The 14,902-nt window shown below is 38.2% G+C and overlaps 1 long non-coding RNA gene and 1 pseudogene across 1 annotated transcript; one reads left to right on the forward strand and one right to left on the reverse strand.

Annotated features, from left to right (window-relative positions):
- The first annotated feature begins 737 nt into the window (after positions 1 to 737).
- LOC140700887 (ferritin light chain pseudogene) lies at positions 738 to 1,256 on the forward strand (annotated as a pseudogene).
- A 301-nt stretch (positions 1,257 to 1,557) lies between these two features.
- Positions 1,558 to 7,150, reverse strand: LOC140700888 (uncharacterized). The gene is made up of 3 exons (XR_012079625.1): positions 6,702 to 7,150; positions 3,912 to 4,048; positions 1,558 to 1,689 (listed from the first exon to the last, which is right to left on the reverse strand). It is a non-coding gene; the product is annotated as an uncharacterized lncRNA (long non-coding RNA).
- Between the last annotated feature and the right edge of the window lie 7,752 nt (positions 7,151 to 14,902).

A 14,902-nucleotide genomic window follows, 5' to 3' on the forward strand; every position in this document is an offset into this window, starting at 1 on the left:
TTATACCACAGGACCACATTTATGGTTTCCCAAACTTGTGCCAAGACAAGACTCTGGTTATGAATTCTCAGGGAGGAGACTCTCCTCCTCAGATCCCAGGACAAAATGGATAAGGTTGCTGCTGTTTCTTCTTGCAAACAGCAATATTTTATCTGATATTTTCACTGGGAGATGAGCCCTTCAGGAATCTGATCTTAGTTCTAAATCCACGTCTCCCAAACGCCCAAGATCTCGTTTGCCCCTAGTGTGCTCCTAAAACACAAGTTCCTGTGTCACTTAGACCAGCAAACAGTGCAGAGAATCAGCAACAGATGTTCAGGTGCTTATAGCTCTAGTTTTCAGTTCCCTCTTGTTTTAAGCCCACGAAGATATGCCTTCATTTTTGTAGGATTATCTGAGCACTTAAAAATAGATTTACCATAATTAATGAGCATTTCTAGTTTTTTTAATAAGAAAAAATGTCAACTTATTTAACCCACCATACCACCGGAAGAGGAGTCCTCCTTCTGTATTATTTAGAATATAACTCTATTGCAGTACATTCGGCGGTCCCGCAGATCTGTCTTTTGCTTCAACAGTGTTTGGACGGAACAGACCCAGGGACGCCCCTTGCTCCTCTGACCACCCTTCAACCTTCTTTTCAGTCGCAACCTTCAGAACCAGCCACTCTGCTATCCTCAGCCTCTGGGACCAGCCAACACCATTTTGTGAGCTTATCTCCTTATTACCTATCAACCATGAGCTCCCAGATTCATAAGAATTATTCCAGTGTGGTGGCGGCCTCTGTCAGCCACCTGGTCAACATGCATCTGCAGGCCTCCTACACCTACCTCTCTCTGGGCTTCTATTTCGACCACGATGATGTGGCTCTGGAGGGCGTGGGCCACTTTTTTTTTCCACAAATTGGCCAAGGGGAAGCCAGAGGGCGCGGAGCGTGTCTTGAAAAAGCAAAACCAGGGCGGCGGCCACGCCCTCTTCCAGGACGTGCAGGGGCCTCTCGAGGTGAGTGGCGTAAAATCCAGTACGCCAAGGAAGCTGCTATTGTCCTGGAGAAGAACCTGAAGCAGGCCCTTTTGGATCTGCATGCCCTGGGTTCTGCCCGCGCAGACCCACACCTCTGTGACTTCCGGGAGAGCCACTTCCTGGGTGAGGAGGTGAAACTCATCAAGAAGATGGCGACCACCTGACTAACCTCTGGTCCCCACGCTGGGCTGGGCAGGTGTCTCTTCCAAAGGCTCTCCCTCAAGCACGACTAGGAGCCTCTGCAACCCAGCGGCCTTTACCAAGCCCCTCTGGTGTCAGGGCTCCTGCCTGAAGCCTCTCTGCAGTCGCCAGGCAGCTTTTTAACCATCCTGGAGCCCTCTCCCAAGCCTTGGACCAAATGGAAACAATAAAGCTTTTTGCAAAAAAAAAAAAAAAAAAAAGAGTATAACTCTAATATTAACTGTATAAGCTATGGCTCTTTGAACATAGCATCTTATCACCTCCAACAAAACATGGATCTTCTAAATGAAGTTCTGGCTCTTCAGAGTTATCCAGGCCACAATCTTAAAAGACTATCGTTTTGAAACAAATTTTATTTGGAAAATCAAAGCTGAAGAGCGACTTCTTTGTCTGGGCTGTTTATACCTTTCCCATTCCCTGGACTAATGACCTTCAGTCCATGGCTTAGTTTTAATAGGAACGTGGCTGTGAATGGAAATAAGGAAGTCAGGAAGTGACTGGGAAGAAAAGGTCCATCAGGCAACAGTCCACAATATACTGGCTAATAAGGCTGTCTTTTCCAGCGTCTCCTTTTTAAAGTATGTTTCTCTTTCTTTCCACATTTTATTGTGAAAATTTCAAATACAGAGAAAAGTTAAAAGAATGATATAATGAACACCTGCAAGTCTACCACCTAGATTCAATATTGTTTATATTTTTCTACATTTTTAAATAATATGTATGCATAGGAGACTATATATGTATATATATGTGTGTGTATCTATATAATCATTTGAAAGTAAATTGTAGGCTTTTTGATACTTCGTCTCTAAAATGAAGAATGAAGACATTTTTCTACATAACCTAAAACTTTAAACGATAATTCCCAAATATCATTTAATCTTCAGTCCATTTGTGAATGTCCAAGTGCGTACTATAGCTTTGCCCCCACCATTAACAGTTTTAGATAAAGAGGACACCTTTGGTTGATACTGGATGTTTTTTAGCATGGCAAAGCTTTGGAAGGAGGGGATGGTTATGTCACTGACTACAGAAGCCCTTGACAAAGAAAGACAATCTAAATTCCACATTTCCCAATATTCTGAGAGTATGGAAGCTGCAAGAGGCATTTTATCAAACTTAATTTTTCAGATCTAATATAAATCTCCCAAACTGAACAAATTTGTATATACTATAATCTTTCCTACTTGGAATTTTATTTGGTTACAACTGTGTGCAAGCTTTTTAATTTTTCAGAATTGATATTATTACATAAAATGTACTTTCCATTTAGGCTCCCCAAAACTGCCAGTGTTAGCCACCTTAGGACTGAGGGCCTGGGTGCCGCGTCCGCCTCTTTGTTTCCCAGCCGTGATTCACGAGTACCCACCCAGCCAGCCAGCTCCTGGGGAATCCACACTGTGGTACCAGTGAGTTGGTCCCAAAAGCTCATGCACACCCTGACTATAATAAAGCAGGCAACACAAACGCACAAAAACTCCATCTTGGCCTGATTCAAATCAAGCCATTCAAAGGTAACTTTTAGTTCCAGCCAAAATTTTGCCATTGCTATAAAGCCAAATGGCTTCATTTTTCAGTTGGTAATTTCCCTGGCGTATGCCTGTCAGTGGTTAAGAGGCTAGTCTTTAACTGGTTAAGACTGCAAAAGTAATGATCATAATACATTAGGTGTTTTACACAGGGTGAACATTATATGGCTGCAAAGGGTTTTTATTTCAGAAAACTAATTTCCTTATATGCAATGTTTTAGAATCATATCTTTTTTCTAGGTTTAAGTGTGTATAGTTCTGACAGAGTTAAGGGTGCTATGACTGACCTGTCTCTCTTATACGTCCAAGTACTATTTGGCATGATCTCTTCCTTCCAGGCCTGGTTTTTCTCTCTAAATACGTCTCTCTTCTGCTATGCTATACTCCCACAGCCATAACACCCCTCTTAATCCCCTTACTCTCCAGCAGGCTTGGCCTACACATCTGGCGGAGCTATTGAATCCAGCTGTAAATCTTGGCTGGGAGCAGTCTCTCAGTCTTCGTGGCCAGAGCACGCAGGGAGGTAGCCTTGTGTATCAGACAGTGCTGGGTGTGTCTTGCTGAAGTTACTGACAGGGGACTTGAGGGAGTTCAAGGCAATCAATTTGCTACAAGGACCCTAGTGGGGCAGTTGCCCTGGAGAAGATAACGAACATTTCTCCCTTCAAGCGCCCTCTACTGCAGATTGACCACCTCCTGGCTCAGAAAGAATAGCCGCCTCCTGTGTGCCTCTCATCCGCTTCACCAAGACTGCATTTCCTTTCAGCATTTTCCTATTTAAATGACCTCACTTGTTAGATACAGTCATCCTTTCCTCTGATGTTTTGATGATATGAAGTGTAAAAGATGTGAGTGCTATGTGTAGGTGGTACAGAGAGGTTTAAAGTGACCTCAAAGTGACCTTCTACCTGAAGCTCCCTCCCATTCCTACCCCAGGGAAGAGACAGCAGGTAATTATTTTCGACACTGGTGCCCTGGTGTATCAGTGAGGGGCACATCACTAAGGGCGCCATGCGTCTCAGCATAAAGGACTGCATTCTAGGAGTGCTGGAAATGAGTGAAACCAAACTATCTCCCTCTATTACTCAGGCTGTGGACTACAGAATACAGCTTGAATCTACACATATTCAGAAAAAGAGATGCCTGAAAGGCACCTGCCTGGAAGTTGGTACAGAGATCACAAAATCAGCATCCCCTGGCGCTGCCTCGGTCGCTGGCAGACTTCCGGTTCCAGCGCCCGCTCCCGTCTTCATGGGAAGTGGTTGGCCGGGCAGGTGGGTGCTCGTGGATTATCACTGCGAAATAAAAGGGGCAGACTTAGAGCCTGCGTCCTCAGTTCTAACGTAACTAAGAATGTAATTTTCCAAAATTAAATCTGAAGTATTCCCATTCATTTTGTGAAATAACACCAGTTCTGCAAAGAAGAAAGATTTTACGCTCAAGAGGAGCCAACTAAAGCAGTAAGTAGGAAAGATTCTTGCACGTAAAAACTTCTTGAGATTGGGAGATTTACCTGAGGTCTGAACTGGTAAGACGATAAAGTGATTCTTTTGCAGCTCCATTATTCATAGAATATTGGGAGACAACATACAACACCTTAAAGTAACCAGATGGGGTCCAAGACTGAATAAAGTATTACATAAACAGAAGGTATGGATTCTGCTTTAGACAGGAGGATAGACTAGAGATTCTCAAAGAGACATCCCACTGAAAAACATCTAATGCTGGACAAAAAGTTAATGGAAATCTTCAATGAAATCTTCGAGGTAGAAACATTGATCAGGGAGTTAAAATCTGAAAGGTAAGAAAATAAAAATTCAGGTACTAAATTTAGCAAATAAAAATATAGAGCGCTCAGTTCAGTTTGAATTTTAGGTGAGAAAATTATTTCCTGGGACATGCTTGTACTAAAAAATTACCCATCGTTTATCCTAAATTCAGATATAGCCAGGTGACCTGTATTTTATCTGACAACCCTGCCCCAGGACCAAATGATTAATTCTCATGTGCCACTGGGCTGAGATTTCGTATTTGTGAACAATGAGGACTAAACCTGAGAGCTTCACACAAAGCTAGAACCCTCTTTCTGTCCAACAGAACCAACGTGGAAAAATGTCTCTCTCTCCTACATCTCTGCATAGAGAAAAATATATATATCCCTAATAAGTCCGAAGGATTTAAACTATCAGGTATCAAGATTTATGGTAAAGCTACAGTCATTAAACAATATGGGCAACAGCACAAGGGCAGACAAAGGGAATAATGGAACAGAATAGTGTCCAGAGACAGGCCCACACATAGTATGTTTAGGACAAAGTGACACTATAATTCAGTGAGAGAAATGATAGTCTTACCAATAAGTGGCCCTGGATCAATCATATCAAGGGAAGAAAGTAGAGATTGTGGTAGGCAGAATAATAAGATGGTCTCCCAGGCTTCCTCCCCCCTTGTATACATGCCTTTGTAAAGTTCCTTCCCCCTGAGTGCTGGCAGGACCTGTAACTTAGTTTTAATCAATAGAATATGGCAAAGGTGAAGGGATTTTGTTTTTTTAGAGGTAATTAAGTTCTCTAATTGGTGGACTTTAAGTAAATCAAAAGTCAGATTATCCTGGGTGGGCCTCACCTAATCAAGAAAGCCCTTTACAATAGGACCTAGGGGTGAGCAACTCAAAAAAGCAAAACATCCCCTTCTCCCTTGCTGACTTTGAAGGAAAAAATGGCCATGAATTCAACAGCTGCAAGGAAATAAATGCAGCTGTTGTCGGAGCTTGGAAGAGGACCTCCAACCTCAGATGAGATCCTTGCCCAGTTTACACCTTGATTGCAACTTTGTGGGACCCTGAGTGGAGCATCCTGCTAAACCATTTCAGGACTGCTGCCCCATGGAAACCATGAGATAATGTGTTGTCTTAAGCTACTATATTTATGGTGATTTGTACACAACAAAAAGAAACGAATACAGAGACCCTTAACTCATACCATACAAAAAACAAAGAAACAAAACTAACTCTAAGTGGACTGTGAGAACAAGTAGAATATATTGCTACTTCTAGGGTGGGTTAAAAGTTCTAAAACAGAACTCAAAGAATGGTAACTATTTAGAAAAATGACGAATCATCCTATATTACAAATAGGTTTGCAGATTCACGTGACAAAGGATTAATATCTGTAATATATGAAGACACTCTACAAATCAATTGAAAAAATCAAACAACTAAATAGAAAAAATAGGCAAAAGACTTAATCAAGTACTTTTAGAAACATATAAGAAAGGATGCTTAATCTAATTTCTCATCAGAAAAATACAAAACATTGGTCCATCATACTGTTATACATTCACCCCGATGCCTGAAATAGACAATTGCCATCATCTAGCGAGACATCATGGATGCCTGGACCAGAATGGTGGTAGAGGGAGTTGAAAAGTGTGGATGGGTTTGGGAGATGCTCAGGAGATAGAAGCAGTAGGACGTGGTAATGAATTGGGTGTGATGAGTAAGAGATGATGGAGTCCAATTCCCTGGCCAACTGCCAAACCTTTAATGTTTAAAGGCCCTGCCGCAGAGAGCTTGGACATCTGGCCACCAAGGGGATTTAAGAGACGTCTGGTGCAGTTCCACTAAAAAGTATTTATCCACTGCAGATTCAGAAAATCTCCCTGACAGCCTTCCCGTAAAGTCACAGTACCTTGAAATATCAGGCTTTGAGGCTGTAGACAAAATATTTACTGAAGAGATTTTCATAAAGATAGGCCATCAACATTCATTTGATGTCTTGTTTTACATGTTATATATATTTTGCTTTAAAACATATACATATAAACCTCTCTCTCTTTCCACACATACACACACACAAGCACACGTAAAGCCACGCACATGTATTTCTCTCCATCACATATCCCACTGTGTTGTCAACATAGTCTGTGTAAAACTGGAAGCAGTTTCACCTGTCAATAGCTCTACCTTCATGTACATCAGGCTGTTGATGGTTCCCATCAGTTTTGTCCACATGAAACTCCTTTCCCAGAGGTTTAACTCCTTATTGTGGCTGCAGCACATTTGTTGCACGTGGTTAGACTTCAAAGCCTGTTAAGTGCAGCTGCCGGAGAGCTCTTGAAATTAAAATCAGCACAACAGAAGAACCCAGGGCGTTGTGTCAAAAAGCAAAAATACAACTGGGAGTGAAAAATACCATCTGGGTCAGCATCTATTTTGCCTTTACGGTAATGTTGGTAAAGAAACACAGTTTTAGAAATTTGGAGTTGAAAAACACTTCTGAAATTAGGCAAAGCAAGCTTCCGATTTACAGTTAAGGAAATTGAAGCCCAGAGGCCAAAAGGATCCCATAAGATCACAAAATAAGGTGAAGACAAAAACAGATTGCAAATCTGGTCTGTGTAGGAATTCTCCAAACAGACCCCTTTGTCACCATGGAAACAGAAGACTTTCAGGGAAGTTTTGCTGGGGCGCTTCAGCCAAAGAACCTCCAGCAGAATTCAACGCAACTATCTTTTTGCATTGAGTCCTATTTTGTGAGAAAAATTCTTCTTTTATCAAATGGCCTAAGATTTTCAAGGAGTTCAGTCAGTTTGGCTGGAACTTCTTGTGTAAGTTAAGTTTTCATCTGTATCTTATTTCAGGGTCAATAGCTGCTCATTTGTCCTCAGGTCACTGCTTGAGGCATGGTGTGCTGCTGTCAGGAATTCCTACCTGTGCGAGTGGCACCCATTATTTCTAAAAGAAGAAAATACATGTACAAAATATTCTTCTGTCTTTTGGGATTAAGGATGCGTGTCATCTTGAAGGCCGTGAGTTTCCTTCAGCCTGAGAATTGGTCTTTCTTTCTTCAGTGGGGCTGGTTCTGCCAGCTCTCTAACAACAGGAAGAGAATAACCATCCATCCTCTTTCTGTGAATCAGTCAGGAGGCGTTGCTACTTCTGTGATCACAGTCACCCCACTCCCAAGTCAATTTCTTTTTCTCTATATCAACCGAGATATTTTCAGCACTGAGTGGAATACCAATTAAAATGGCTTAAACCAGAGATGGGGGGAAAGCTCTCCTCTCCGCGGCGTTCAGAAGCAGGCAGCTGCAGGACTGGTTCAGCTGCCGCATACTGTGCCGAAGGGCCAGTCCGTTTCCGTTTTCCCCTCTGACTTCTCAGCACGTTGGCTTGGTTTTTGGTCTTTGTGGTTCTAATACTGTCGTCTCTTGTTCCAGTTAACTCTCTTTTGGATGGGGCCTGTGTCCTTGTGTCAGTGGTTTATCAATGACTGTGTATTCCTAGGAACTTTAAGGTCTTCTGGGTCTAGGCTGAAGGCAGATTTCCCCAGGGACTATTTGCATGTGCTTCTGTGATGTACCTTGAAGGCTCAATTAATCTGTGACTCTGAAAGCTAAATATTCTGCTTATGTTTTTTTCTAGTCCACACAAGTAGTATGAATTCTGGGTCCAAATTCATGTGAATGGAAAATCTGAGGACAGAAATCTGAGGGGCTGGAAACCCGAGGCAGGAATTCTCAGAGCAGCTTTTTTTTTTCCTTTTATTTTTTTCAACTCAGTCCTGAGCAGTGGCTGAGATAAGAACATAAGCCCCACCATTTTTCTCTCCTGAGCACAGTTTTATCCTGTTCACTTCTGAGTGAACCTCAACTTATGACAAGGTCTCCCCACTCTTTTTCTCCCTACATGTTGTCCTCTCAGAATTAGGTTCTAGGTCATGGAGATCATTGGCTCCAACGTTAGCGCACTCCTCTGGAATTCCCTTACTTCCTTCAGTGTAACCATACATGAAAATGATTTTTTAATCTAGCATTTTTTTAAGCTATGCTATTTTGAGAGAGATTTCTCTGAACATCTAGTTTACCATATGGATGACTAATTAGAGCTTTTATGTTACTTTTGAGAAGCAGATACACATATAGGAATAATAGTTATTTTCTACTAGACAGTTGTTTCCAGGCGATACGAGAGAATTTAAAGCAATAGCTTGTTGTCCTTTAAAATGTCCCATGATTTCCAGACGTTCTACACCTGTTGAACAAATACGAAAGCCACTAAGATAAAAGAGCTATAAGCAACAGTAACAATTATTGTCAGCAAGTCTAGTCCTTTACAGGAGGAGCATATACTTTGTGGCTGAAACTGAGACACTTATAAGATTGAAAGGGGTCATATATATGCATAAAGGGGACTAGGTCAGACAGAGTGTGGCAGACAATCACCCTATTTATATCCCTACATCTAAAGCATAAAGTTTAGAGCACCTACCCCATTTTTATTTTTATTTTCTAATATCAAAGATATGAATTATTTGTCTTATTATTTAGGAAAATAAAAGTATTATTTTCCTCCCAAGGTTTTAAAATTGACAGATAATCTTGGGCAACTAAATACTGTAATGATGACATTTTCCAATATTTTTATCTTAGCTCCAAATGAAAGACCAAAAGAATTTTTTACGGAAATTTAATTGAACTACAACTGGTCTAGAAAGAATATCAATGAGGTATAATGAGCAAGGTTGAGGAATCTAGTCTTTCAGATATTAAAAGATTGAGTAGCTGGTAAAAATAAGCAGTGCTGGAGGAAAATAGATTGAAAAATCAATAAAAAAGAATAGAGAGCTCAGAAATACAGGTGTACTTGAGAATTAGTAAGTGATAAATGTGAAACTTTATGTGAGTGAAAAGTAAAGGTTTTTTCCTCAGAAACAAATTGTGTTGGGACAACTGATTAGCCACTTGGAAAACATAAAAGCTAGATCCTTATTCCACTTCTTATACCAAAATTAATTTCAAATAAATTAAAAATGTTAATCCCCAAATAACAGCGTAAATACAAGAAAAATTATTAGTTAACTATTACAATTCGGAATACTTTTCTAAGTGTGATGCAAAACCCAGAAGGAATGAAGGAAAAGTTGAAAAATGTAATAATGTAAGAAAGAAAAATGTCTGAATGGCAATAATACTCTAAAGTCAAAATATAAATGAAAAACTGCAATAAATATTCCAAAATATGAGAAAAAAGTAAAAAAATTTATAAAAAAATAGAATTATTGCATACTCTTAGTAGCCACAGCAGACACTTTTTATCTATAAAAAAGAATCAAAAGAACAAGAACTAATTGGGAAGGTTTGACTACAAACTGTTCATAGAAATGACATAATTAGTGACCTCAGAGACAGATCAAGGGAACTCTAACTTGAAAAGACACATGCACCCAAATGCTCATAGCAGCACTGTTTACAATAGCCAAGACATGGAAACAACCTAAATGTCCATCAATAGATGATTGCATAAAGAAATTGTGGTATGTGTATATGTGGTATGTGTATATGTGTGTGTGTGTGTATATATGTGTATGTGTGTATATATATATATAATGGACTACTCGGCCATATAAAAGAATAAAATAATGCCATTTGCAGCAACAGGGATGGACATATATGAAAAAGAATTACAAGAAAGCAATAAAATTATAATAACCCAACAGAAAATTAAGCAAAGAATTTGAAGGTAGGGAAAAACAAATGGCTTATAAGCATGAAAATATGCTCAACCTCATTCATCAAGTTAAAATTAAAATACCAGAAAGACACTTCAGACAATTTCAGTTGATTTCTTACACTTGTAACCAAGAGTCCTGACTAGCAGATTTGCAAAAGTATGCCAAGACACAATTATATATGAGAATGCTCACTTCAGTACTGTCCATAATAACAAAAATTAGAAACCACCTAAATGTTCACCAATGGTGAACTGTTTACATAAATCATTGTACTTTGATGTAATAGACTATTATGCAACCATTAAAATAATGAAGTAGGTATGTTTGAGTTTATATGGAAATATCACCAAGATACATTGAGGGAAAAGGATAATTTTATAATGGCAAGTAGAATACAATCCCAACTATATACAATTTTAAAAGGTATGTAGTGTAATAACAATTTATTTTGGGGATTAGGAACTAAAGGTTGGGAGTGGAGGGAGACAACATTTTTATTTTATATTTCCCTGTACTGTTTGACTTTTTGTGTGTGATTGTTTTATTTACATTTTAAAATTAAGCAAGAAAAAAATTTAAAAAATAAAATTAAGCAAGAAATGAACATATCTGAATACTAGCCCAAATGCTAGCCCCAAAACTCACATTGCTAGAAACCTAAATGACAAACAAATATTCACAAATTACTGTAAAGCAAAATTTAAGAAACTAAAGAATCAAACTGAAGAGCTCTTGATGTTTAAAATGAGTGCTTTTTCACCGCAAGTGGCTGTAACGCCAGCAAGAATTTGGTGTGGGGTGACGTACTTAGAACACAGACAGAGTAACAGTGAGGAGAGATATTTGGATCTAAAATGTTTTCATACCCTTCCAAAGGCAAGGTCTTATGTTTCTAAGAATTTTTAAAACGCAAATACTAACATGGGTAAAAATATTCTATTAACTGTTTACATAAACTACGAGGATTACTTATTTATATTTTCAAATCTTTGCTGAAAGTAGTAATCACATGATCAAGTACTCCTAAAATAACTTAAATTCATAATTCTATTTGGATCTTCCATTTCTCATATTTGATCTCATATCAATTCCAACATTGCTTTTGATTCATAACAATAAAAAATTCAGTCATAATTTACATTTCTTTCCTTATGACGTTAGGAACATAAAGAAGAAGTAGGATAAATAAATTTTATAGAAGAATTAGGGATGTATATCTCAGCACTGTGTTTATAACATTTATTAACATACCAATTGTGACTAAAGAGGAAGTGTTAACTGCATGCCAATTACTTAATGACAAGTTTTAAAGGTACAACATCTACAATGTAGGTATTTGACTACAAAATTAAATATCTTCCATATTATTTCTCAGTTTCAGGCTTTTTGAATGAACATGTTGTTTAAAATTTCCCATCAAAGATCCTCACAAAATTGAATTTAATGCTGTACATTTTAAGCATAATTAATTTTGAGAAATAGACATCAGCAGCTTTTTACAATAAATACTGATTGATAAACTTCATATAAAAATAATTCATTCCATATTAAAACCCATAGAAACCATTTCTTGATGCTTGCACAAAGACATGTCACAGTATTTCAGTTCTAATACAGTCTTTCCTATTCTAAGCTGCTAACCCAGCAACTGGCTTACCTAGTTTCATTTTATAAACAATTCTTAACATTTTTGGGGTAACTATGTTTAAAATTTTTTCCTCAAATGCAGCTTATTTTAATCATAGTAGAATGGATAGTTGTTAATTTTGTATTTTGAGATTTGAGAATGTGTTTCCTCAATAATAAATACTTTAGAAGAGTTTGTAACTATCAAAATGACCCTCGAAAGAGGAAACGTAGAACACATTTCTTTTAAAAACTGCAGGAAATAATTTGGAGAGAAGCATTTTTTGTTTTTGTTTTTTTTCATCCCCGACTAGGTGACTTGCAGTTGCAGTATGTCCTGATGCCTTTAGCGTGTTGTCCACGCCCACACAAGCCCCGTGGGCACCACTCTTACAGCCTAATCCTTATACTGTGCCAGCCAAAGTAGCTTTGGAATCTGGTATCAGATTGTGGAGGAAGTTTATCTTCCCTCAGCTTTTGCATGGTTAAAATGGATATTCCTAAAGGAATATCACCGTATGTTTGATATTTGGAAAGGTGGAGTTGGTTTTATTGGAAAGGGACGAGAGGAGGTAGAGGAAAGTCATGCTTAGGGTCATAAAAGCTTATTCTTGGTGCAGGATCACTCACTGGTTTGGGAATTTCATCTGTTCCTTTCCTCTTGTTAATATGCAGGTCATCTCTAAATGGGAACATAGGGCGGCAATAGGAGGCCCCTGTTTTTACTGTTAAGTGCACCTCGACTTTTCTCTTCTTCTCTGTTCTTGGGATATTAACTTAGGAAATCTATAATCTCATTAACTGTGACAAATGGCATTATCATCAATCTGTTTAAATTTGAAGCCATAGCTCAAATGATTAATTTTTGAGTTTCTCTTCATGAAGTTTAGATTTAGAGCAACTGATTAGCAACTGGTGTTGTAATGTAAGGCCTTTAAATGAAATACTCAAAATTCCAGATTTATCCTAAATTTAGAAGTCCAAACTTGTATTTCAGCTCCTCTCTCCTTTAAAAAACATTTTTTACAGAATCTGGGCAAAGAAATGGAGCATATCTGACCATACTGAAGTATAAAACATTCTAAACTCTAACCTAAATCGCAGATAACTTTCTTAATGACCCAATAATATATAGTAACATAAAGAGTGAAATGAACTTTTGAAAGTGAAAATCATAGCCCTAGCACACTGACAATAAACATGCTTTAAATCTATATATATACCAACAGGCCAACTGGACCACTTCAGCCCTATGAAGGGAAGTCCCTGGGAATTTCAATTTCTGAAATGTTTTTGTTTGTTTTGGGAACTGAATCTGCACCAGAATGGTATCAATGACCTCACATTAATGTGCCGTCACTAAATTCCTTTAACTCAGACATGCAACATGAGAGTGGTCCTGGGACTTTTGAATTCATTACAGCATGTACATAGTGTGGCAAAACCCTGGGCTGACTGGAACATTTATCAGTTTCTTTTCTTTGTTGTTCTGGGTCCCAGACCTCAGGAGAATGGGAGAATGTTGTCCCAGAGGACTTGCTCAGTGTTTCATCTCTATAATTATATGCAGAATGGGGCAAAATGTAATTTTCTGTCTATGTATTTTCAATGAGCAGTATTAAAAATAATGGTCAGTTTTACCAAAATGTCCATACATGTGATGACTCATTCCGTTTCTGAACCTATAAACCACTTAAAAATCATTCAAAAAATTGTTTTCTCTGTAGAACTAATTATTCAATGGGTTGATATGGGCCTTCTTACCTTTCTCCTGTAAGAGGGTCATCCAGTTGAGTATGTGAGATCCTGAGATGTCTCAACAGGACTTATGGTAAGAAATAGCTTTACTGATTTCTCATTGGCAAATGATCATGAAATGTGGAGAAATATCTGAGATCTTTGGCACTGTTTAGAGCCACTTATGTCATAAGGCTACAACTGGAATACAGATGGGGTGTAGGATCTTATTTATGTTAATAGTAAATCAGCAGAAGCCTCTCTCAGTCTATGTATGAAACTAGTGTGATGTTTAACAACTCACAGGAATATTTTTCAGGACAATAATATTTTGATCGTACTGGTAATGTTGAAATGCTTACTGATTGCCATTGAACAACTCTCTCTGAAGTTTTCTTAGTTTGTTGTTCAATATGCAATTGTTGGATTTTCTTGCCATACTAAGAACTGAACTGAAATAAACAATGAAGTCTTTAAAGGCAAAGACATCTATGTAATTGTCACTTAATTTTCATCTAGCACTATATTCCTACTTAATACATTTTACTTGATTATAAGTCAGGCTTTTTAATGGATGGCAGTGTAAGGTATAGGTTAAAAACACAATCACTTAAGCATTAAAAAGATCTGGATTTAAATCTGGATTCCACTGACTTTGTGACCTTGGGCAAATCAATCTAATTTTAAAAAAGAATATAATAGAAGTATATGTCTCATACAATTATTTCAATAATTAATTGAGCTAAAGTGTGGGAAATATTAGCACAGTGGTTGGTTTATAGATAGAATGTTCAGTAAGTGAGAAAAAAATAGTGTCCATGAAAGTGGAGGTGGGGAAGACAGTGACTCCAGAGTGAAGTACAGTAACAGCTGGCAACCTCACTGTATCAGAAATTGAGCATTTCAACGTGTTTTATAGGGAAGCGTTAATGCAGACATTACATTTCCATAAGGGCTTGTGTTGTCATCAAGATACTTGTTTTGGGTATTGTCATTCCAATAGGTGATTTCATTCTGTGGGACGGATCTTAGATTTGATACATAAAGATTGGTTTCTTGTACACCTTCACAAGGATGTCCCCTAGTGGAGCGCCTGCCACAGAGTAAGTGCTCAAAAGAGGTCTGTTAAATTGAAACATCTTCAAATCACAGTCTAGTAGCACAAAACACAAATACATCACATTGTTTAAGAATGCACAAAGATGCCTGTTAGGTATAACTGTGTGTGTAAATTAGTGCAAAACAAAGACAACTCAAGGTAGAACCACCACA

The sequence above is a fragment of the Vicugna pacos genome, chromosome 13 (genome assembly GCF_048564905.1).
Source record: "Vicugna pacos chromosome 13, VicPac4, whole genome shotgun sequence".
NCBI lineage: Eukaryota > Metazoa > Chordata > Mammalia > Artiodactyla > Camelidae > Vicugna > Vicugna pacos.